This window comes from Tamandua tetradactyla, chromosome 3 (assembly GCF_023851605.1).
Source record: "Tamandua tetradactyla isolate mTamTet1 chromosome 3, mTamTet1.pri, whole genome shotgun sequence".
NCBI lineage: Eukaryota > Metazoa > Chordata > Mammalia > Pilosa > Myrmecophagidae > Tamandua > Tamandua tetradactyla.
In genome coordinates, this window is record NC_135329.1 from 121,292,215 (window position 1) to 121,317,419 (window position 25,205).

Consider the following 25,205-nt stretch of genomic DNA (forward strand, 5'->3'; position numbering starts at 1 on the left):
ATTATCACCACTGAATTATATATTTCAATGTGGTTTAAAGAGGAAATTTTAGGATGCATATATGTTACTAGAAAAAAAAATTTTTAACATAGGAATGTACAAACAGTGAACTCTAATGTAAACCATAAGCTATAGTAAATAGTACAATCATAATAATATTCTTTCATCAGTTGAGCCAAAGGTACCACACTAATGCAAAGTGTTGATAATAGAGAAAACTGCATACATGTGTGATGGAGAGGAGGATGGGAGAAGTTATATGGGAACTCTGTATCTTTGGGGTGATTTTTTTGTAAACCTACAACTTTTCCAATAAAAAAATTATTTAAAAAAATATTAGTGGGAAGCCCAAGTTCTCACAAGTATGGATTTCAATTGCTCATTAAAAAGTAGAACCCATTCCCCTCTTCCTGCTACCTTCCCTGGTCTTACCTGCTTTACTACAACACAATTACATTAACAAATGCCTCAGTTTCTACAGCCAGTGGAGAACAATCAATACCTCTTTACCCACATGAACCATCCAGAGCAATACTGGCATACAGTGGGTATTTAACAAGACTTATTCAAATAACAAATGTGTTTATACCTTGTTTTTGTTTAATCAAACCAACAAACATCAAGCACACACACTATATCTAGGGCTTGCCTGGAATGCTGAGGGGCAATAAATAGAGAAATAAAATATGGTCCAGCCCTCAAGGAATTCATAGATTAAGAATAGGAGGAATATTTCAGGACCAAAATTAATATACCTTGACAAATACTATGCAATAATAGAAATACGATAAATGTGTCATGGAAACATAAGAGGAACAAGCAATTAACTCTGCCAAAGAAAGCTGGGAAAGCAAGGTAGCAATATTTGGCCCAAAGTACAAAATCATTTTATAGAGGAAGAGAAAGGGCTTTTCAAGTAGAGCTACTAGTAGAGCTAAAGCAATGCCAGGCATTTTTCCAAGTGTTTTACATGTAATAATTCACTTAATCCACTCAATAAGCCTGTGACATGCTACTATTAATATTCCTGTTTTACAAAAATCATCTTGCTTTCTCCATTAGCATAGGCAGGAAAGGGTATGGTGTATTCAACCAAAAGCAGAAAGTTCAAGCATTTTAAGTGTGGTTGCTGTATGTAAAGGTTTGGGGGTAAAGAAAAGGCTGAAAGATGTGATCATCATGAACTACCTTAAATTTAGAGAGCACTCTTAGCCAATTTTTAAGACCAAGAAGGCGTATCTATCCCTGCAGAAGAAAGGAGGGAGGATGCCATAATTTGAAGCTGCTGTGCATCCCTGAAAATGCCATGTTATTTTAATCCATTCCTGTGGGTCCAGACCTATTGTGGATGGGATCTTTCATTTAGGTTATTTCAAAAGAGATATAACCTACCCCATTCAAGGTGGGTCTTAATCCTTTTACTGGAATCCTTTTTGAGAAGATAAAGGACAGAAAAAGTCCAGAGAAGTTAAGAGATGAAATAGAGAGAAAAGCCCTAGAGAAGCTAGGAGAGGACCCACAGAAGCTCAGGGAGGAAGCCGCCGGAACCAGAAGTTGAAAGTAACAAATCCCCAGAGCTAAGGACCAGCAGATGCCAGCCACACGCCTTCCCAGATGACAGAGGTGTCCCAGATGCTACAAGCCTGTCTTCAGAGTCCAGGTATCATCCTTAATTGGGACATTTTCACAGCCTAAGAACTGTAAATTGTAAGTTAATAAATCCCCTTTGTTAAAAGCCAACCCATTTCTGGTAGACTGCGTTCCCATAGCTTTAGCAAAGCAAAACAGAGGAAAGCTTTCCCCTGCCCCTACAATTGACCATAGAAATGGTGAAAGTTTGTGCTAAGGGTAGTATGTGTTGCACTGTGCTGCAACATTTCCACATTTGACTCTGGGGTCTGCATGAGTATTCCCTGTATGATGTGCCCAATGTGGCTTCAGTAGGAACCTCCGCTCTTCATCCCTTATACCATGTTCCCCAGACCACAGACTTCAGACAGAACCCAGCAAGTATTCTACTGAAGGCAACTTCAGAAACCTTCTCACTTGAATTAAATCAAACTACTCTTTTTGAAAACCTCCTGAATGGAATAATTCTCCACTAGAAGAAAATGATCAGCTGGTTTACTTATCTGACTCTTCCATCCCTGATGTCTGTGATCCTGTGATATAATTCCAATTTGCCTTCATGGAAAGCTGTCTGCTGAATTAATTGTACGCACTCTTTTGTACTTAGCTCTTATGTTTATTTCATCGCACTATTTACAAAGGGACTTGAGAAATAAGTCACTATGCAAATGAAAATATGAATACATGATTCAGAGGAATATTAAAATTCATTAACCTTATTTACATTTAAACTATTATCATGTATATTTGAGCACAGTGCACCTGCCAAAATGGATGTTAAGCCACATCAGCAGTACAATTATTAATCTATTCATTGCCTTTATTTCCTTGTCAACTAAAGTAAAAACTTCCTCATCTTGGACATATTCAAAATTACTACTGAGCTGATTTATTCATTAGCAGCTCTTATTGCTCGAGAAGTCTAATACAAACTTGAAGTTATCCTTTGGCATTCTGAGGATCCAGTCCCTTAAAGAATTTTTTTCATCTTTGTTAATTTTGAATTATTCTGTTTCTCTTATCACCCACCTGGAAATGAAGTAGATGAAGCTTATAATTTTAGAAGCTGACAAATAAAAGCTATATATCTACATGACACCCTACCCCACCCCCCCCAAAATCAATTCTATAAGAAAAGGAAAATTATAAAACGAAAAGCAGTCAAATAGGCGCCTTAACGTCACTTAGGCAAAACAATCAGCCCATTAGAATTTTTATTATTCAGTCATTGATTTGGTTACTCTCTTGACATGAGTTAGAGCTTGGTATCAAGTGGCAGGTCAAAGCAGTGAGCAGAGTCACCATGTGCAATGCTCTCTAAAGGGCTGTGAGAATAGAATCTGCCTTTGACAGCCCACTTGACTTCAGGTAGTATAGCAGAAAAAAACATAATCCACAAAAAATGGTATGTGATCTACAAGTGCCATCTGACAGAGCACATCACATTAAAGTGCAGGACTTTTCTACTATTGCTTTCCTGGGTTTGTGAATACAAAGTGGAAAGTAGGAACTGAAGAGATAAATACACTAGGGAGAAGGTATTTTGAAGACAAAAAAGGAGCTAATGAGAAGGGAAGAAGTTGTGCACCATCTGGTACAAAGGTCAGGAAAATAGCCCCTAAAATGATATAGTTGAAAAGAAAGAACAGGAATTTCTAACATGCCTTTTTAAACTTGTTTCCTCCTGGGTGTGTGATATAAATTAAATACCTCCTCACCATGCCTCTTCTAGTCTTCAGTAAGTCAACATTGTTCACAAATGATATTTGTGTGAGTGGATTCCTCCAAGGGGTGTTGAAGTTCACATCTCATCACTGCAGTGAAACAAAGAGTCAGCCCAAAAGGCACTGGAGCCTGGACGCAGATGGCTCAGTGACAATACAGATCCAGAGCTTGTATGGAAGTACAGGCGATTCCTCAAACATAATTAAGCCATGGAAAGGGAGGTTTTGTTGGAACATTGGTTTTCAACCATTATTCTGAATCAGAATCACTTAAAAGGCTTATAAAAGAGATAAGTGGAATGTTTATGGCGGCAGTGTTCATGACTCGAAATGGATGGTGGTGGCCTAAGGGTACAACGACCGAGAAAGGGAAGAAGAGATCGTGGTGTTTACAGACCGAGCTGCTGCAAAAATGTACAAAGTTGTGAGGCATGTAACTAGATGAATGAAACTAAGGACAGTATATTGAGTGAAATGTCAGAAACAAAAAGACAAATATTATCATACCTCACTCATATGGACAAATTATAATATACAGACTCAGAGAATTGAAGTTGAGAGCATGGGCATTCAGATTGGGGCTTACGGTTAAGTTTCCTAGATTGTAGGCTCTTATAGCAGTCATGTGTATTTAGTAGTTGTAACTGTTATTTATAAATTCTGAGATCCTGAGCTATTTTTATATAACCTGGTCATTCCCTGAAATTTTGGGTATTTATGGGACACCTGAGACTCAGAGTTAGAGCTCTGAAGCTATGAAAGTCAGCATTACCCCATTCAGCAACTGTTTAAAAAGCTTAAAAAGTGATCAGACTTCGACTAGAGATATGAATGAAGTCTATCTAGATAGGACTAAGGCAAATCAGAATACTTGGTAAAGAATATTTTCAAACTTCAACTTCTGTGTAAGATCAAGGGTCATTATATTCTGGATAGCACATTATCTAATATAACTGGTGTGGTCAGTTTACTTGAACACCACAATTACATGGAATCTTGAATAGGGCGTGAAAGCTTGTTGGTTTGCACAGGTTGGTGTGATGCCCTGAAATATCTCAGGGTAATTTGGGCAGAGAATGAAAAAGTATTTGCAAAGTTCCCTTAGGGGACTGGGGAGAAAGGAGGAAATATTTAAGCTTCCCCATCTGGGAAATTCCTGATATTCTCACAAGTAGTGAGGACAACCAATTCAATAGGCTGATCCCTCAATCTTGGGGCTTGCCCCTATGAAGGCTATTCCTGCAAAGGAGAAGCTAAGCCAACTTACAATTATGCCTAAGAGTCAGCCCCCAGAGAACCTCTTTAGTTGCTCAGATGTGATCTCTCTCTCTAAGCCAATTTGTCAGGTAAACTCACTGCCCTCCCCACTACTTACAACATGACTCCTAGGGATGTAACTCTCCCTGGAAAAGTGGGACCTGACTCTCAGGGATGAGCTGGGACCTGGCATCATGGCACTGAGAAAGCCTTCTTGACCAAAAGGAGGGAGAGAAATGAGACAAGATAAAGTGTCAGTGGCTGAGAGATTTCAGAGTCAAGAGTTTATCCTGAAGGTTATTCTAATGCATTATATAGATATTCTTTTTAAGTTTATGGCATATTAGAGTGACTAGAGGGAAGTTCTTGAACTGTGTTCTAGTAGCTTTGATTCTTCAAGAAGACTGTATAACTATACAGCTTTTATACTGTGACTGTGTGATTTTGAAAACCTTGTTCTGATGCTCCTTTTATCCAGGGTAAGGATAGATGAGCAAAAAAAATAATAATAATAAGGATAAAAATAAATAAATAATAGGTGAGGATAAAGGGTAAAAAATTGGTTAGAATGAAATACTGGTGAACAATGAGTGGGAGGGGTAAGGGGTATGGATGTATGAGTTTTCCCTTTTTATTTCTTTTTTTGGATTGATACATATGTTCTAAAAATGATCATGGTGATGAATACATAACTATGTGATGATATTGTGAGCCATTGTTTATATATGGTTGGACTGTATGTGTGTGAAGATTATGCAATAAAAATATTTCTTAAAAAAGAAAAAAAGAATTCATGAATATATATCAAATCCAATTTTTTTCTATTGAAAATGAAAACAACCTGAAATAAATCTTTTTTCTTAAAAAAAAAAAAAAAGAGATAAACTGCCCAGAAAAAAAGACATTGTTTAGACAACTGAAAAAATTGGAATATGGACCATATGCTTTATATCAGTGTTACATTTATACAGCCCTACTTACCATGGTTACATGGCGAGTCTCACTGTTCTTGTAAATGTACCAGGAATTGTTAAGTGTTAGAGAAGCATGGTATATGCAGTCTATTCTCAAATGTTTAGATAATAGATGAATAGATAGATAGGTAGGTAGTAGAGAAGGAGGGGGGGAAGGAAGGAAGGAAGGAAGGAAGAAAGAAAGGAGAGGAAGGAAAGAGGGAAGGAGGGAGAGAGGGCACTTTCCACCTTCCACCCAACCACGTCCTCTGATACGCATGGAACCACTGTCCTGCTGTAAAGGATGTAGAGTTTATTACACTTGGGACTCAGTCTCACAGACTTGTGGGCCCACCTTGGAAAAGATCCAAGGAAAGCTAAATTTTGTCATTCTTTATGGAGAAAAGACCTTGAAGAAAAAAATTACTGGGGATAGAGGATGGGAAGAGGAGATTTCTGGCCATCAAAGACAGACTCCACAAAAGAATCCAAGCATCTGGGAGAAGTTGTGGGTCTGCAACCAAGAAATCAAGATTTAAGGGATGTTTTGTTGCTTTGTTTTGTTTTTTGTATGCTGTAGGATGGGGTCACATTTCTTTTTCCATGTGAGTATCCCATTATATTGCAGCAATATTTGTTGAATTTGTTTGTTTGTTTGTATTTTTTTGTTTCTTTCTTTGTTTGGGAAATACATTGGCCGGAAATCAAACCTGGGTCTCCCACATGGCAGACAAGAATTCTACCACTGAACTACTAAGGGATGATTTTGATTACTGAATCATAATATAGATATTCCTTTTTTGCTTTCTGGAATATTGGAGTAGACAGAGGGAAACATCTGAAATCTCTAAATGTAATCCAGCCATCTTACTCTCTGACAATGATTATATAGCCTTTATCTTGTGCCCCGTGATTGTAAAAACCTTGTGATTAACCTTCATTTCTTATCCTGTTTTTCAACCTTAGAGTCTTGATTTGGAACCCTTGGCATAAACACTGAGTGGTTAGGTTATTAGATTTAAAACTTTGTATCACTACCCCATAGAAAGTCTCTCTAAAATAGGAAGCATAGTAATGAGAGAAGACAAAGGGTAGTAGGAATATATGCCAAAAGCACATCTATTCCAGCAGGTGGGCAACTTCTGAACAGGAGCTACCCTTTGGAATTATCCCAGTACTCAGATTATCACTGTTTCATTCACTTTACCTTAGTATTTTTAAAATTCAAATCTTAGTCTCCCCTACCCACTTCCCCACTTACTTTTCTTCCCTCCTCCCCACTTCAAGCACCATTTTCCATTGTCAAGACTTGCTGGAGAAGTCAGACACATCCAATGTCCACCTCTCAGCCCTTCTGTACCTCTCTCCTTTCCCCTCTGACTTGCTTGCAGTATGTTTCCATTTCACAAGAGACCAGAAGCAGCCCCAGAAGTTAAATCTCAACTAGCCCAAGCTGTTTGCCAGGGCACAAAGTTTGATAAATGCTTTTTGGTTTTTGGTCATTAGCAGGGCCCCCTCCCCTGAGTTGTATAAAAATCTAACTCTCCACCAGCACAAGTGTCTTTCATCTCAAAGCAGCTGACCATGGTCCATGCAGTTGATCTCCCTGGAGGATCAGCTGCAAGAACCCTTCCCCTGCTCTTTTGGACCTTCATGCTCTTTAAGTAATAAGGTGGTCATTTGCTGAAAGTCCCTCTGTGGCTGATTCTGTGTTCCCATAATGCATCATGTACAAAGTCACTCCACAAATTCCCTGCATAGAATCCAAATGTTGTGCCCTATCTGGGTGTGTCCAACAGTAAAAAAAAAAAAAAACAGTTCTAGATACAGGAAAAAGTAACAGCAACTGCCCTCACTTTTTTAGCCATGCTTTCCCCACTATACAGTCTTCAGAGCTGTGCTTATTCAGGGGTGATAGTTAAAGTATTTGATGACAGGAACAGTATGGACACCCACAGCTCTACCGGTACCTGCTAACTAAATATCAGTCTATCATTGGTGACATATGCTACCGCAGTTTTGTACATAAATACTATGGATCATCAATAAAATGTCATTCTAGACCCCAAGCATAGGATAAAATTAAGGTTTACTAATATTTGTAGCTATGCCGTAGTTAGAGAGACTCAGGTGGATCTGTGCTAAATACATTCTTATACAAGACTGCTACAATAAGGATTCAATATATAATTCAGTAGTACCTACAGGCTCTCTGATTAACTAAGTCATAACATACCCACACATTTCATACACAGAAACACATACATATAAACATTTACCAGATAAATCCATATGATAATATAAGAAGATATTTTTATCTAAAATCCAAGCATCTTAATAAAAAAATCGGCCAACTCCTATGTGAAAATGAGTCTCACTCAGGTACGTGTTCTTTTCTAACAACAGCCACAACAGAATCAAGTTCCCTTTTGCATGTACTTGCTTCCATCTTCTGGGACAAGAAATTATAATGCAGTTATAGAGCAAGGGAAGATTTAAGATAGCCCCTTCTACTTTATCAAAAAGATAAAGAGGCAGCAACTCAATGGGAAAGAATATCTGATAACCATATATATGACAAGGATTTGATATCCAGTACATATAAAGAAACCCTACAACTCAACAATAAAAGAGTAAACAACAAATAAAATGTAAAGAATATATATGAATAGATTATTTCTCTAAAGAGGAAAAACAAATGGCTAAAAAGCACATGAGAAGATGTTCATTTTCATTAGCTTTTAGGGAAATGCAAATCAAAACTGCAAAGAGATATCATCTCATACCTATAAAAATGGCCACTGTTAAACACACAGGAATATGTGTTGGAGAGGATGTGAAGAAATAGGAATACTTATTCACTACTGGTGGGTATGTAAAATGGTACAACTGCTGCAGAAGACAGTTTGCTGGTTCTTCCAAAAACTAAATATTGAGTTGCCCTACCACCTGGCAATTCCGCTACTCAATATATACTCAGAAGATCTGAATGCAGGGACATGAACAGACATTTACACACCAATATTTACAGCAGCATTATTCACAATTGCCAAAATATGGAAACAACCCAAGCATTCATCAACAGATGACTGGGTAAACAAAATGTAGTACATGCATACAACAGAATATTATGCAACAGTTAGGAAGGAATGAAGTCCTATAGCACGTGAAAACATGGATGAATCTTGAGTACATAATGCTGAGTGAAATAAATCAGACACATATAATATCACAGATATTATATGACTTCACTAATATGAACTAACTAGAATGTGTAAACTCAGACTCTTAAAAAACACAGGATATAGGGTACCTAGAGACAGAGAGAAGCTAGAGAAGGGAGAGCAGTTATCTAAAATGTACAGAATTGCTAACGAGGTTGAACTTAAATGTATGGGAATAGGTAAAAGTGATGGTAGCTTGTTTTGAGGATTATAATAGTGCCATATTTTAGCTGAATTTGGTTGAAATGGGTTGCTATGTTACTAATTAACACTACAAACATACACAAGTTCTTGCATGAACTCCTACAAAGATACAACACTACAAAGAATTAAAAACAGATTCGTATACAGGGAAAAATCACCAATTGCAAGCTATAGACTATAGTTAATAGTAATACCTTAATAGTCTTTCATCAACAGTAACAGGTGTAGCACACCAATATTAGGGGTCAATAATGGGGGCACGATAAGGGGAATGGGGTGTTTTGGTTTTTTTGTGTGTCTGTTATTTTTCTCTTTGAAGCAATGAAAATAGTCTAAACTCAAGTGTGATGAAGAATGCACAATTAAGTAATGATACCGTAAGTCTTATTGTATGCTTTAGATGGAATATGTAGTATGTGAATATATCTCAATAAAATATGCAAAAATAAATAAACAAATCAGAAAATTTAAAGGTAGATATATTTTCATTTTAGGGACTTTTTATGAGGGAAGAAATAGGTCATTAATTTTTATAGTTTTTAATACAAATAAATCAGCAAAGCTTCCCACATATTACTAACCTTATTTGTATATTAAATATAGAGCTAATATTTTGTAAAATATCTAAACACGCAAACCATTTTAGCTAGTCAGAAAGATCAATTTGCTACATTTACTTCTTTTCTTCCTGTAGTCCACAAGCATATGTCTGAATGCTGGACTATCTACATTCTGGATTACTGGTGGATTACTGGTGGAAAGCCAGTAAAAATAAACTTTATTATGACATTGAATGCAGTTGCTGGAGTAAAAATGAATTAAGAGAGATCAGTCGCTCAAGAGGAGTCTCCCCTCATTACGATAGATCAACTCAGGTTTAGAAATGGAGCGTCAGTGGTTCACCTGGGGCCCCTGGGAAAAAAAGACCACATCCAATATTACACGTTGATTTAAAAGGAAAAATGTCGACTTCTTAATTTACCATCACAGTTTATTCCCTCTGGAGATGCTCATGAGGAGATGGAATCACAAATCAGAATTAGGGGAGAGAAATGTGTCTTCTTGACCTAATGTATGGAAATGAATCTAAGGCTGGGATTCTCAATCATTAGTTTGCATCAGAATTCCCTGGAGGGCTTGTTAAAACACAGATTTCCGAACCCCACCCCAAGAATGTTCGATTCACTTCTAATGGGGTAGGACCCAAGAATATGCGTTTTTAACAAGTCCCAGATGAGGTTGATGCTATTGGTCCCAGGATCACAGTCAAAGGGAACTGGATAAATCACCCTTGTCCACTGATAGCTATTTCTGTCCATATAACTAGTAATCACTTATAGAACTCCAGTCCGTCCTTCCTCCAGATAACAGAGGGTCCACAAATTTTTTACTCTCCAGATTGACTCTTTGAGTCAAATATAGAACAGCTTTACCTCATGTTATAATTCCCAAAAACCTAATGTACACTACTTGTGCTTTAGAACGAAGCTCTCGGGTGGGCCATGGTGGCTCAGCAGGAAAGAATGCTTGTCTGCCATGCTAGAGGACCCGGGTTCAATTCCCAGTGCCTGCCCATGAAAAAAAAAAATAGAATGAAGCTCTCCTGATGAAATTATTTGCAAATCTGCTACTCTCATTTTAAGAGCATGATTATGAAAGTCCTCTTAAATATGCTACTTGGGCAGATTGTTTAATTCCACTACTCGAACAATGATTATCATTAGCTTCTGCTTTCATCTTCCACATTTTACTAATTTCAAAGTCTGAAGATGCCTTCTGGATCAGTAATGATTACATTGATCTATAAGTAGCAAAAAAAGTTGATATAGAGAAGTCTAGACCAAAAGATTTATTTTTTTCACATCACAAGAATCTGAATTAAAGTAGTCGAGAACTGCTGCCACTTTTCAAGAATGCTGTTATAGACCCTGGCTCTTGCTTCCTCCTCTGCTGTCTCTTACATGTTAGATTCGCTCCTCTTGCTTATTGCCTCATTGTAACAAGACGGATGCTGCATTCCCAGTGTCTTACCATTATTATAGACAAAAAGAATAGCAAAATATGTAGGAGGGCTAGTACCCATATCAGAAACTAAAAAGTTTGCCAAGAAATCCTCAATTTAAATCTCATTGGCCAGCACTATTAAAAATGACCATCTCTCATTCAGGAAAAGAGCTTTTAGTTGGATATATAATTGTCTCCCCCAAATATTGACATTCCATTAGGAAAGATGAAGGAGAGATTGATTTGGCAATGTAAGCTCCATTACTATACTCGAATTACACATCCCATCCCAGAGCTCAGCTCTCACTACAATAAAGGCTGTCAAGACAGTTGGGGGGGGTCGCAACCTAGGCACAGAGTCACCTGACCACATCGTAAAGAGAATAATGAGAATGATACTGATGTAAGGAGTTTGGTTACCTGTGGGAAGGGAGAGAGGAAAGATTGAGGGGAGAGTTAGCTCTAGCTGTATGTTTATATAACTTTTTAAACAGAAAGAGAAAGATCTGTAGCAAGTACCACAAATATTAACATTTATTTAGTCTGAGTGGTGGTTTTTGGTTACCTAATACATCATTTTCCACACATATGAAATATTTCATTATTAAAAATACTTGAAAGAAGGAAGGGAAAAAAGAAAGAAAGCATGCAAGCACCCTATTCTTCTCTTGTAAGAGCTACAAATTCCACAGAATCATTGGCATGAAATCTCGTTGTCACCAGCAATGCCGAAGGTGCTAGAGAATTGTGTACACATCTATGAATAAGACTATTCTCATCAAATACTCTTAAAGCAGCCTAAGTGCCCACAACACACAGGTAGGCAGGACTCCAGGGTGTTTCAGTCATTCCTTTAACAAACTCCATGCTAGGTATTAAGCTAGTTATTATATAAGATATCCCCCGCTGATCTCAAGGAACTCAGGGCTAATTTGAGAATAATCAGAGTAAGGAGGGAGGAGGATGACACACTGAACCTTGTTCTGTCTCTTCTCCAGTGTATTAGTTTGCTAAAGCTGCCGGAATGCAATATACTAGAAACAGACAAGCTTTCAAAAAGGGAATGCATTAAGTTCAAGTTTATAGTTCTAAGGCCACAGAACTAAGACATCCAGAGAAAGATACCTTACTTCCAAAGAAAGGGTTTGATGATGTTCAGGGTTTTTCTCTCAGCTGGGAGGGCACATGGTAACATCTATTGGCTTTCTCTACCAGCTTCTTCAAATGGCTTCCCTGGGGCGTTTTCCTTCTGCTTCTTAGAAGATCTCAGGCTGTGAGGGCTCTGTCTGCTCTTTCCAAAATGGTTCTCTCTTAAAGGACTCCATAAACAACCCCACCTTGAATGGGTAGAAACACATTTCCACAGAAACCACCTCATCGAAAGGTCCCACCCTACAATTGGATGGGTCACATCTCTATGGAAACAATTTAATCAAAATATCCTACCCAGCAATATTGAATCAGGGTTAAAGAACATGGCTTTACTGGGATACACAGTAGTTTCAAACCAGCACATCCAGGTACACGGGGCAGCTGATCTCTATATCCAGGAACTAAAAGGTAATCTGACTGGGTCATGATGGAACAGAATTCCTGGCCTATATTAGCAGAAATTCATCTTACAGCCATTGTGGCTCCCTAATCCCTGGAAAAACTCCCACCCAAAACTCAGCCTGGCACAGTGGTTAAAGGTGCAAGCTCACAGTGGACACCCAACTCTTATACTTAACTTGTATGAATCATGGGCAGATGTTCAGCCTCTCTGCCTCTTAGTTTCCACCTCTGAAAATGAAAGTGATGATAACAGTATATTCCTCACAGAGTTTGTCACAAGCATTAAAACTTACGACACTGAGAACTGTGCTGAACACACCAAAGTTGGTCCTTTGCATCACTGCCATGTATGAAAAGCTATGTTTCCTCACACAGCACTACCTACTCATACTCTGCCTCATGCAGTATCTGGACCAAATCTGCATGTCTGTATACACATAGAATGATAAAAAAAAAAAAAGCCAAAAATTGTTCTCAAGTATTTTTACTATAGAAGGATCTGTTCCACCTCCTAAGATCAATTTTGATGGGCACTGAAGCTTTTGTTGTCTATAACAGAAAGCCAGGAGATGAGCTTCCTTGTTTTTACTATAAATGAGTTTTCAAGACCCAGAAAAAGCAGTTCCTCTCTTCAGGGGAGAATCTTTAGATATAAATCAACTGGGCCAAGATGGCGGCTTAGCAATGTGCGCGTTTTAGTTCATCCTCCAGAACAACTAGTAAATAACCAGAAACAATACAGAACAGCTCCAGGGGCCACATCAGTGACCAGACACACAGCGTAGCCCAGCCTGGACCAGCTGAACTGGCTGCGAGCCCCCCCAGAACCATGAGTTCCCCAAGCTGCTGTGGCCGGTGCCCCTCCCCCATGGCTGCTTCACAGAGGGGAAAGGAAAGAGACTTTACCAGTAGCAGCAGCTGAGCCCAACCAAATGCCAATTGTGGAATTAATCAACAAATTCTGACTACTAAAAATAGGCTCCCAGCTCAGGTGAACCTGGTCAAAGCAGAGGTCGCTCATTTTTGCCCTGGCACCAAGGGGGCAGGGCTGATGGAAAAAGGAAAAAAAGAGAAGGAAACGGAGGTTTTTGTGGCTGTGTATTAACAAAGGCTTGACTGCCTCTGCATACAGGGGCAGAACTTCTCAGGCTGCAACTGCCCCAGGCATAGGCAGAAATAAACTCGTTTTGAGGGCCTGTCTGGAAACTGTGCCTTAGCCAGGGGAGGGGTGAAGCCCAACTCAGTTGGAATCCCTCTCTCAAGGAATTCAGACACCAGGGCTTGGTAATTTGAAACCATTAAAACCAGCCTACAACCTCTCCTCTTTCTCCACCATGCCCCCAACCAAAGTTAAAGGTACCGCATCATCTTATGCTGGTGGGATAGGATAAGAAAACAGAGCCCAGAGACTTCGTAGGAAAGTCTTTCAACCTGCTGGGTCTCACCTTCAGGGAAAACTGATGCAAGTGAATCTTTCCTCCTCATAGGAGACCAGTTTGGTCTGGGAAAATCCTACTGGGGTCTATAATACCTATGTAGACCCTCCTCAGAGTGGGGAGAGAAAAAAGGCACCATATGAGCCGGGCAAAATACAAGAAAACAAGAAATGAAAAATTCTCCTATGTTAAACAAAACCTAAACTAGAGGTCCAGAAAAAGCTGAACTGAATGTCAAAGAACAAAGAGACAACAAATTCATCCAGCAAGAAAACCCTAGGTAAAAGAAGTGCAAGCAATCTCCAGAATAAACTAATTAAAGTAATTAAATGCCTAGACACCAGCAAAAAATAACAAATCACACTAGGAAAATTGAAGATATGGCCCAGTCAAAGGAACAAACCAACAATTCAAATGACATACAGGAGCTGAAACATTTAATTCAGAATATATGAACAGACATGGAAAACCTCATCAAAAACCAAATCAATGAATTGAGGGAGGATATAAAGAAGGCAAGGAATGAACAAAAAGAAGAAATTGAAAGTCTGAAAAAACAAATCACAGAAATTATGGGAATGAAAGGCACGGTAGAAGAGATGAAAAAAACAGTGGAAACATACAATGGTATATTTTGAGTGAAGAACATAGGATTTCTGAACTGGAGGATGGAACATCTGAAATCTGGCAAGAAAAAGAAAATATAGAGAAAAAAATGGAAAAATATGAGCAAGGACTCAAGGAATTGAAGGACAATATGAGGCACATGAATATATGTGCTGTGGGTGCCCCAGAAGGAGAAGAGAAGGGAAAAGGGGGAGAAAAACTGATGGAGGAAATTATCACTGAAAATTTCCCAACTCTTATGAAGAACTTAAAATTTCAGATCCAAGAAGTGCAGTGTACCCCAAAGAGAATAGATCCAAATAGATGTACTCCAAGACATTTACTAATCAGAATGTCAGAGGTCAACGAGAAAGAGAGAATCTTGAAAGCAGCAAGAGAAAAGCAATCCATAATATACAAGGGAAGCCCAATAAGACTATGCATAGATTTCTCAACAGAAACCATGGCGGTGAGAAGACAGTGGGATGATATTTTTAAATTATTAAAAGAGAAAAACTGCCAACCAAGAATTCTATATCCAGCAAAATTGTCTTTCAAAAATGAGGGAGAAATTAAAACATTTTCAGACAAAAAATCACTGAGAGACTTCATGACCAAGAGAACAGCTCTGCAAGAAATACTAAAGGGAGCACTAGAGACTGATATGAAGGCAGAAGAGAGAGGTGTGGAGAAGAGTGTAGAAAGGAAGACCATAAGTAAAGATAAAAAGAAGGAAAATTAGAAGGTCATATAAAAACCAAAAGGCAAAAAGCCCGGGCAGTGAGAACACTGATGTTGATGGATTAAGCTTCCCAACTGGGGGACATGGACTGGCAGAATGGATTAGGGAATGGGACCCATCTATATGCTGTCTCTACTCAAAGGACATAAGGGCAACAACGCAAATGGACATTTGCACACCAATTTTTATAGCAGCATTATTTACAATTACCAAGATATGGAAACAGCCAAAATGTCCATCAACAGACGGGTGGCTAAACAAACTGTGGTATATACATACGATGGAATATTATGCAGCCTTAAGACAGAATACAGTAATGAAGTATGTAACAACATAGATGGACCTTAAGGACATTATGCTGAGTGAGATTAGCCAGAAACAAAAGGACAAATACTGTATGGTCTCACTGATATGAACTGACATTAATGAATAAATTTGGAGAATTTCATTGGTAACAGAGACCATCAGGAGATAGAAATAGGGTAAGATATTGGGTAATTAGAGCTGAAGGGATACAGATTGTGCAACAAGACTGAATGTAAAAACTCAGAAATGGACAGCACAATACTACCTAACTGTTAAAACACTGAATGAAGCTGAATGTGAGTATGATAGAGGGAGGAGGGCTGGGGGTACAAATGAAATTGGAAAGAAAGATAGACGACAAAGATTGAGATGGCATAATCTAGGAATGCCTAGAGTGTATGACAGTGACTAAATGTACATATTTAAAAAATGTTTTTGCATGGGGAAGAACAAAAGAATGTCATTACTGCAGGGTGCTGAAAATAGATGGTAATTAATATTTTAAAATTTCAACTTATGTGTAAGACTAAAGCAAAAAACATTTATTTGGTACAAAATTTATATTTTGACTTGTGCATTTCCTAATATAATTTATGTAGATAGCTTGGTTGAACAACATAAGTACATGGAACCTTGGGTAAGACATGAGATTTTGTTGGTTTGTCCAGAGTGATGCCCCGATGAATCCCAGAGTGATTTGATCAGTGAGTGGAAAAGTATTTGCAAAGTCTCCTTTGGGGAATGGTGAGAACAGGGGAAAATTCAACCTCCCCAAGTTGAATTCTTGATATTCTCACAAGCAATGTGGACAACCAAAGCTATAGGCTTAGCCCCCAGTCTTGGGGTTTGTTCATATGAAACTTAACCCCACAACGGATAGGTCAAGCCTACTTAAAATTAGGCCTAAGAGTCACCTCCAAGAGAACCTCTTTTGTTGCTAGATGTGGCTTCTCTCTCCAGCCAATGCAACAAGCAAACTCCCCACCCTCCTCCTGTCTACGTGGGACATGACTCCCAGGGGTGTGGACCTTCCTGGCAACATGGGACAGAAATCTGAGAATGAACTCGGACTCAGCATCAAGGGATTGAGAAAAACCCTAGAAAGAGCTGAGACCCAGCATCAAGGGATTGAGAAAATCCTCTTGACCAAAAGGAGGAAGAGTGAAATGAGACAAAGTTTCAATGGCTGAGAGATTCCAAATAGAGTCCAGAGGTTATCCTGGAGGTTATTCTTATACATTAAGTAGATATCACCTTGTTATCTAAGAGGAAATGGAGAGGCTGGAGGGAACTGCCTGAAAATGTAGAGTTGTGTTCCAGTAGCCATGTTTCTTGATGATGATTGTATAATGGTGTAGCTTTCAAAGTGTGACTGTGTGATTGTGAAAACCTTGTGTCTTATGCTCCTTTTATCTACCCTGTCAACAGATGAGTAGAACATATGGAATAAAAATAAGTAATAGGGGGAACAAATGTTAAAATAAATTTAGTTTGAAATGCTAGTGATCAATGAAAGGGAGGAGTAAGGGGTATGGTGTGTATAGTTTTTTTTTCTGTTTTCATTTTATTTTTCTGTTGTCTTTTTGTTTCTTTTTCTGAATTGATGCAAATGTTCTAAGAAATGATCAGGATGATGAATCTGCAGCTATGTGATGATATTGTGAATTACTGATTATATATATAGAATGGAATGATCACATATTGGGAATGTTTGTGTTTCTTTCTGTAATTTTTTTAAATTAATAAAAAAATTAATAAATAAATACATAAATAAACTGAAGTCGAAACTTGACTTTATTAGAATTCTTTTGACCACCTGAGTTCATTTCTCCATGTGCTTAAAACAAGGCAAAATATGCCACAAAGGAGTCAGACCAGATGAAGTTGAAATAAAAAGTGTGTCACTTTAACCTTAAACTGGCAACTGAAATACCCACAACCGGGCAGCCCCAAAGTAGGTCTCATACTCTGGGTAGGCACTCATACCCAGAGATCGGGGATTTGACAGTAGTTGATTCCAGAAGGTTGAACTGAGGCTTAAGAGACTCATCTACCCTCACTAATCAATGCTCATGAGCTCACTCACACATATCACCAGCTCTGGGAGAAGGAATGATTTTCAAAACCCAACATGAAAACGGAAACATTTTCCTTTTATGCTAACATATGACAATCAGTTGCTATCATTGTTCCATGCAATATGTTAATCCTTATTTTTAACCTTCCTTGAGACCAGAAATGCTATATGTTCCTCTTCTCTCTCTCTCTAACCCCCAAAGTGCCTAGCCCCATATCTTGAACACTGTGGGTGTTCAACAAATATTTACTAAATATATAAATGGCCCATAATTCAAAGGCCACCTTGGGTGTGATAACTGCTAGCTTATTATCTCTGAATGAGATCTTACTACTGCACTCTGTTCCAAAACAAGATTAGAGACAGCCTCCATGGGCATACTAGAGGACCACAGCCAACAAAATCTTGGCCCTGACTTCAGCATTCAGCATCACTGGGACCTCATCTTGGAAGGCTGACAGAGGATCTATACCAACAGCAGTGCCAAGCCATTGTCTGCTGAGGCCCTCAAGGATGCAGGAGGAAGGAGTGCCAGATCGGCTCAGCTGTTTGGATCCCTTCAAACCATACCCTCATTGATTTGTCAGGTTAATCACAGCTGCCTAAATCTTACTAAAATTGTACAATTATAACACTGTAGCACTGTTCCATTATTCCATTGGGAGTACAGTATATCCCTATTTCTATTCCAGCAGGCAAAGAAAAATTCTCATTCATCATTTTTTAAAAAACGTACTAATTAAAGCCTGGATGGACACTCATCTCAATGTTTCTTCTTCCCTTGAGAACAAATGTAAAATTGCATGACCCAGGGTGCACAGGTAGTTCATTGGTTAGAATGCCTGCCTTCCACATGGGAGACCAGGGTTCAATTCCTGGACCATGCACCGCCCCCCCCCCCCCCAAAAAATTGTAAAACCCAGTTATCACCAGAAGAGGAGCCCATTGATTCTTCCCTCCAGTTTTGAAGAATTCAATAGTTTATCTCCTCCCAAAGTGAGGACAGAGATTTTCTTGATTCTCCTTTCTGGGCACCTTTATATTCATTTAGGCAAACATCCTTAGCATTCCTGCATTTCATGGTGACCTCAGCATGCTTATTTTGTGCCTAGGTGAACATATGACATTCACTTTGGCTACTCAGCCTCTAAACCTCTTTCTATGTTGGGTGCACTCTTACCTTCATAGCCTGCTATGAGAATTAAAAATGTTAGGTGCTTGCTTTCCTAATATCCTTCAAAACCAAGGGTTCAAGCTTATAACCAAGTCTTCAGCCAAAAAAAAAAAAAACCATCCATATTGGACTTTGACTAAAGCAGGAACTAAGGACTAAAGCAGGAAAGAAAGCATCTCAATCTCAATTCTCTCTCTCTCTCTCTCCGTATAATATCTTTATCCCTATTTCCCTTGCATATTTCTTTATCACTGTCTATCTTTATCACTATCTCCCTTATGACTCCTTGTCCCCTCCTTCTTGCACATGTATACTGGCAGCAGGTAGCAGTGGCTGCAAGGTTGAGTTCCTCACACAAGCACTAGTAGTAGTGTTGGCAACTGGTCAGTTTGAGAAATTGATTCGGGCAGCTTTGCCTCTAGCTTGGCACTATGGCCCTCTCAACGATTCTCTAAGTTATCCCATATTCTTCTGATAAACTCTTTTTCTACTTAATCACACAGAGTAGATGTTATTGTTTCTAACTGAAAGCTCTGATTGATGCAGTAAATTTCCTGTGAAAGTGATGCCTTTCCCCAAAATCTCCTCTCATAATAATGATGGGTTTGGACATCAATAGGCTGAATTGAAATCTTTATTCAGGTTACAAGTTTCAGATACCTACATGGGCACATTAAGAGGGTTCAAGTGAATCCTAAATTCCCCTCAGCACAGCTGAGACTTGGATTCAGGTTTCCTGACTACAAATCAAATGCTTTTTATACTTGTCTGTTTCTCCAGGCACAAACACACAAATTTCTCTTGAGTGGTCAAACCAGTTTATACAAATACAGTGTTATTCATTTGGAATAACTTTTATACTAAAAGTTATGAGTAACGCATCTTCATCAAATTAAGGGGTTTTTTCATCAACTTCACACATTTCTTGATATTACACAATGTAGATCATTATTTACAGCACAGTATTTGCAGGCTACTCCTGGCAAAGATTGTGCTAAAACTATAAGACCTTTTTCCTCCTCACAAATAATAGGCTATTCTGCAGAATGTATCTGCATTTCTGTACCCACCCACAGAGCTGTATTCTCATCAAGAATCAGTTGTATTTTTTCCAAAACATATTCATGATCATTGTACTTACTGCAGATCCATAATTTAATAAAATATTGGAGAAACCAAAGAAATACTTAAATAAAAAGAATTTTGATGAAAACAGTTATTTTGAAGACTTAGTAGAGGCATGGCACTAAAGAAAACTTGGTGATGAATTAGATTTTTCATCATAAAAGACTGCAAAAAATCATAAACATATAGAAGGTTCTTCCCTCAGAATACTTTTAAATGATCTTTAAATTCTCAATCTACTTTAAAAAGTCTGAAACTGGAAATTATGGAAGACACATTATGGATATGGATATGTGAGAAAGAAAAAAATGTACTCCAATCACCAGACCAATACTTAGAGAATGCCCTGACCCAACATCAAAATATTGAAGAATGAATATGCATGCATATACATGTAACTTACACATTTTATTTAAACTGCATTTAAATAAAGTGTGTAAATTATACGCACCATTTTTATGGCTCTCCACTTTTAGCTGACTTCGTTGGTTAACTGCCCACCTCCTGGGTCCAATCACATCAGAGAGAAGACCTGTCACTGTGGTTCTATTTGTGGCTGCTTCCCTGGCAGAGAAACATACCTGTACTGAAAGATGCAGTTAGGAGATAGCCTTGATTATTTGTCATCCGTGTCAGGATAGCAATGTTTCTGGATATCTTTGCTCTGTAAACCATTTCTATGAGGTAGATTCTTCCTCCTGTTCATGGGTCGGAAAACTAGGTATTTAGTGTTTGCGGGAAAATTCTCTAAGACTTAGCTCTCTTAAAGAAATCATCAATTTATGTTTTGTCCTATATAGTCCTGAGACAACACTAAGTGATATGAATTTTTATGCCCAAATCAGTCCAAATACCAAGTTTATAATCTGGAAAGCAGTGGCAACTTTTAAATCTTCTATAGATGAGGATGGGATTTGGATAAGAGAATGCTTAATTTCTCTAATAATGAATGCTCATCATGCACATGTACATGATATTCAGAATCTTCTTCCAACATAATATAATATCATTCCTTCTTTTATATTCAGAACTTATTAATTGAGCATCTCCTATGTGGGAGAAATTATTCTAAACATTGTGGATACAATGGTGAAAGAAACAAAGTCCTGCTTTCATGGAAGTTACATCCCAGTGGGATCATTTATTTTCTCTTAGTCTGTGAGCTCCTAGAGAAAATGAATTGCATCTAAATCATCTTCATATTTCTAGCACTTAGTCCAATGCCTGGCACAGACAAAGTAAATGGTGTTGGGTTGAATTAAATAAAATTGAATCAAATCAAATCAAATTTTATGAAAGTAAGATCTTACCAAACTCAGTAGTTATTTTTCTATCATTTTAGAGATCTGGACTGTTCCCTATTTCTCCAAATTTAGTTTGAATTATATAAATTCAAATTATATAAATGTATGCCACAACTGCACACAAACAACCTATTTCCGAAGGAGAATTTTTGCCAAGCAAGTTTGGCTTTTTAAATTTTTTTCGTTTTGTTTGCCAAAAGCAGACTTTGTTTCAGAAAACTGAATTCCAAAAGATGTCATCAGGGTTTCCAAAACAACTTTTAAATATAGCAGGTTTGCACACAGGAAATTTAGAAAGGCAGTTCCAACATAAACAGTGAAAGCAGTCAAAGATCAAGACATGTAATAATTTCACCCAATCACAGCATAAAAGGAATAAATAGTAAATCCCTACAAAATGTATACAAGCATTTGAATGGATGTGTGCAAATCAGCAATTATCATTTTATCATCTTCCTACAACATCCACTATTGGAACTTAATATATAAAATGCTATTTTTATTTTTTTAATTCAAAGATATTTTTAATACAAAAACTTTGATTCAGCAACAAAAAATTTTGAACGTGTATTTTTGCCAGGCACTGTGCTAGGAATCCCAAATGGTTTTAGCATTGAGCATCGTCCAGTTTTCACATTGATTTCTCCCCTAAGGAAATAGAAACAGATGTTCTCTTTTAAATCTGCTTCCATAGCCCAGACTTTTCACAGCTTGTAAGAAGAAAGATGCCATATCATTCTCAGAACTTGTTTTCCTATCACCCCCCAAAGTAAATTATTTTTTTGAACAGTAGAACAGCACCTTGCCTCCATAGCAATGTGATGGTCTGTTTTAGAGATGCTGCCTCTAGAGCTGGCGACTATGCAGTTTGCTTATGGAACTGCAGAAATGGCCACCCACAGGGCCAGGGAGGAGAGTGCAGGCTCCTGTCTACCACTCCACTCCTGCCCTTTCTGGACTCTTCGAGCCATCTCTGCTACAGGAACAATGCAACTTTCTCCCATCTTGGAAGCTCTATGTTGTAGCCTCATCTATGCTGAAATAATTAAAGCGAACTGCAATTTTAATAATATTATTAGTGTTCTTAATTTTAGTGTTGGTCTTTTAAAAAATTAAAAAGGGAATAGAGGGCAGTGCGATGGTGGCTCAGTGGCAGAATTCTTGCCATGCCAGAGACCCAGGTTTGATTCCCAGTGACTGCCCATGCAAAAAAAAAAAAACAAAACAAAAACCAAGCTATCAAGTGAACACTGTAGTCTTAGTACATCCCTTGGATCCCTTAGTACATCTCTTCCAAGCATGCAAATAAAACACAGTCATCTTAGAAAAACTATTTTCTAACAGATATCTATGTAGCCATAGCAACATTAACGCGTCAGGCTCTGGAAGCAGACCAGGGTGACGTTGATGGGAATTGGAAGGAATTCCTTTTAAATATTTTTGACATAATAATCATCAAAGGAATATATGTAGAAAAGTACAACAAGACCCAATACATTTTTCATAAAAACCTGAGACTCCTGGGTCTCAGAATAAATTCTAAGATGTATGTTTCTGTCTACCTAAACCTTCAGATGGCACGACTGTTTGGTGTCTTTTCAGGAACAAAAGAGCAATCAGGGGAAATCCTTCAGGGCCCTCCAGACAAATGCTGACCCTTCTCTAAAGAGCAATAGTGTAGGCCACACAGAATATGGACAAAGGAAAACAGATTGGTATTTTTGTTAAAGGGTTTTCTAAAAATATTAAAAGTGGCATTCCCATTGTGCTGTTTTCCCTTCCTCTCTTCAGGGCCTCTCCTGGAAGGAGCTGTGTTATGTAACTGCACTTGCAGAGAGAGGATAATTTGTTGGCCCCAAGGGAATTCTTGGAATGGTGAAAGAATATGTTGCTAGATGGACCCCAAAAGGGGAGCATCTGGTTGCTCCAAGGATAATGCTTACTGCAGGGAAATCACCATAAATAGTTTTAACAGGGGCCAAATGTGTCCTTTTCAATCCAGTGTTTTATTACCCACCAAGGGAATTTATCAAGGTGAAGGGAGAGAGGAGGAATGAAATAATTTTAGCAGGGCATGGTTCATAACTCTTTTATTAGGACCAATAGGTCAAGGTCTTTAACAACTATGAGATGGAAAGTTAAAATCATTGTGGTCCAGCCATGTTTAAAGAATGAAAACAGAGAGAAGAAAACCTGTTTTTACCAAAGGACAAATAGGAGAGATTGTGTTTAAAAGGTGATTTGGAAAATTAGAAAGTCATATGTACGTTTTTGAAAAAAATCATAAATAAAATTTCCCAGTTTTTGTATTACATTCTGACCCTCATAAATTCAGGATTTTCTTAACCAGTCTCCAAGGAAATGAGTTGAGGGCTCTAGCCTTAGAAGAATTAGTATGTACTAAAAGTGAAATAACAAGCTCGTGTCACTAAAGTAATACAGCCATCAAACACACAGGTTTACTGCAAATGAACTAAACCCCAAACGTTGGTAACTCAAATACACATATATGCAAAAAGGGCATGCATATTTAAGGATTATTTATTTTATTTATGTAGTAAAATAATAAATTTATTTTATTTATTATGGCTATGTGGCATGGAAAGGATGAAAGATATTTTAATACGCTATAAAAGGTGCATCTCTATTTCTAAGGACATGGGGGGAAGTACTGTATAAAACTCCACAAATAAAAACCAGTGGTTTGAATTCTGATGAACCACAAAAAGACTATCTCCATGGGAAATTTGGGAATCTGTGGAGAGCCCATAGACTCAACTAAATCATTGGCATTCTTTCTTAACAGGATGGCATCAAACCAATGTGCCATGACTACTGGAGACATTGCCCAATGTCCTGGCATCACAAGAATCCTCTCATTTTGGACAATTAATGTGAACTTGGACATGAAATTTGAAAACAGTATCCACTGCACTCTCCTCCCTACTTTCTTACAATATTCCTTTTAAACTAACTGAATCTAATTTCCACAGAAGTCCTTACTTGTTAGATGTCTCAAGGACCAAGTTGCAGGGGCTTAGATTTAAACAATGTTGCATAAATGGAATAATCAAAATTAAATAGGGTTTGGCATATGGACAAAATTGATGCTTTTATCTCTTTCTGTTTTCCAGACTATTCCTTGAGATCTACTGGTGTGCAGGTGATTTAAATTAGAAATAGCTCTGGTGTTTCCCCTGCTGCAATCCCACCATTCTTATAATGAAAGAGCTAACTGCCATCTTCATCACATTTTACAGCACACAAACAACCCGAACCTTACTACAGATGATTGATTGAGCCTCTAAATGCATCAAAATCCTGTAATTCAGCTGTCTGAACAGTATCAAACGCCCACAGAGATGCGGCAGGAAAATAACTCTGACCTATCTCATCAAAAATAAACCACCAGCCTCCTTGCCTTTGTCCCACCCTATGAAAAGGTTGTCCTACCTCTACCTCATCAAGAAAGAACCGTTTGATTTAATGAAGAAGTGTTACTTTGGCCAACATTTGGTGCACTCTGAGCATATCTTATTTTGACAGTATACCTCTAACATCATCTGACTTTCTAGCAGCAGCGGTCTCAGAACCAAACCTGTGCTTGTTGAATAAGAGAGACCATATCAGCATTGTTGAATAGCAACTCCACAAGACTGGCTCTCTGACCTCTACTGCATCTGACGTTTTTCCCCTTAGCGTCCATTTGCAGTCTTTCATTGCAGATGCTGACTATAATTCATCCCTTTTTCTAAAGCCACCAACCAGGTCTCTCTCAACCCAGTGCCAGCATCATGAATCCTGATTGCAGTGGCAGTAAACTGCTATCCACCATCCAGTCCCTTCCACCCTTCCCTCCTCCTCTCAGAACTGCCAGTCAAAGCAG

General features: G+C 38.2%; 1 long non-coding RNA gene across 1 annotated transcript in view; it reads right to left on the reverse strand.

Annotated features, from left to right (window-relative positions):
- Positions 1-25,205, reverse strand: part of LOC143677623 (uncharacterized) — a 104,792-nt gene that overhangs the window by 64,888 nt on the left and 14,699 nt on the right. Inside the window, exon 3 of the long non-coding RNA XR_013172757.1 lies at positions 20,467-20,713. This is a non-coding gene — a long non-coding RNA (uncharacterized LOC143677623). The remainder of the gene's footprint in view (positions 1-20,466; positions 20,714-25,205) is intronic.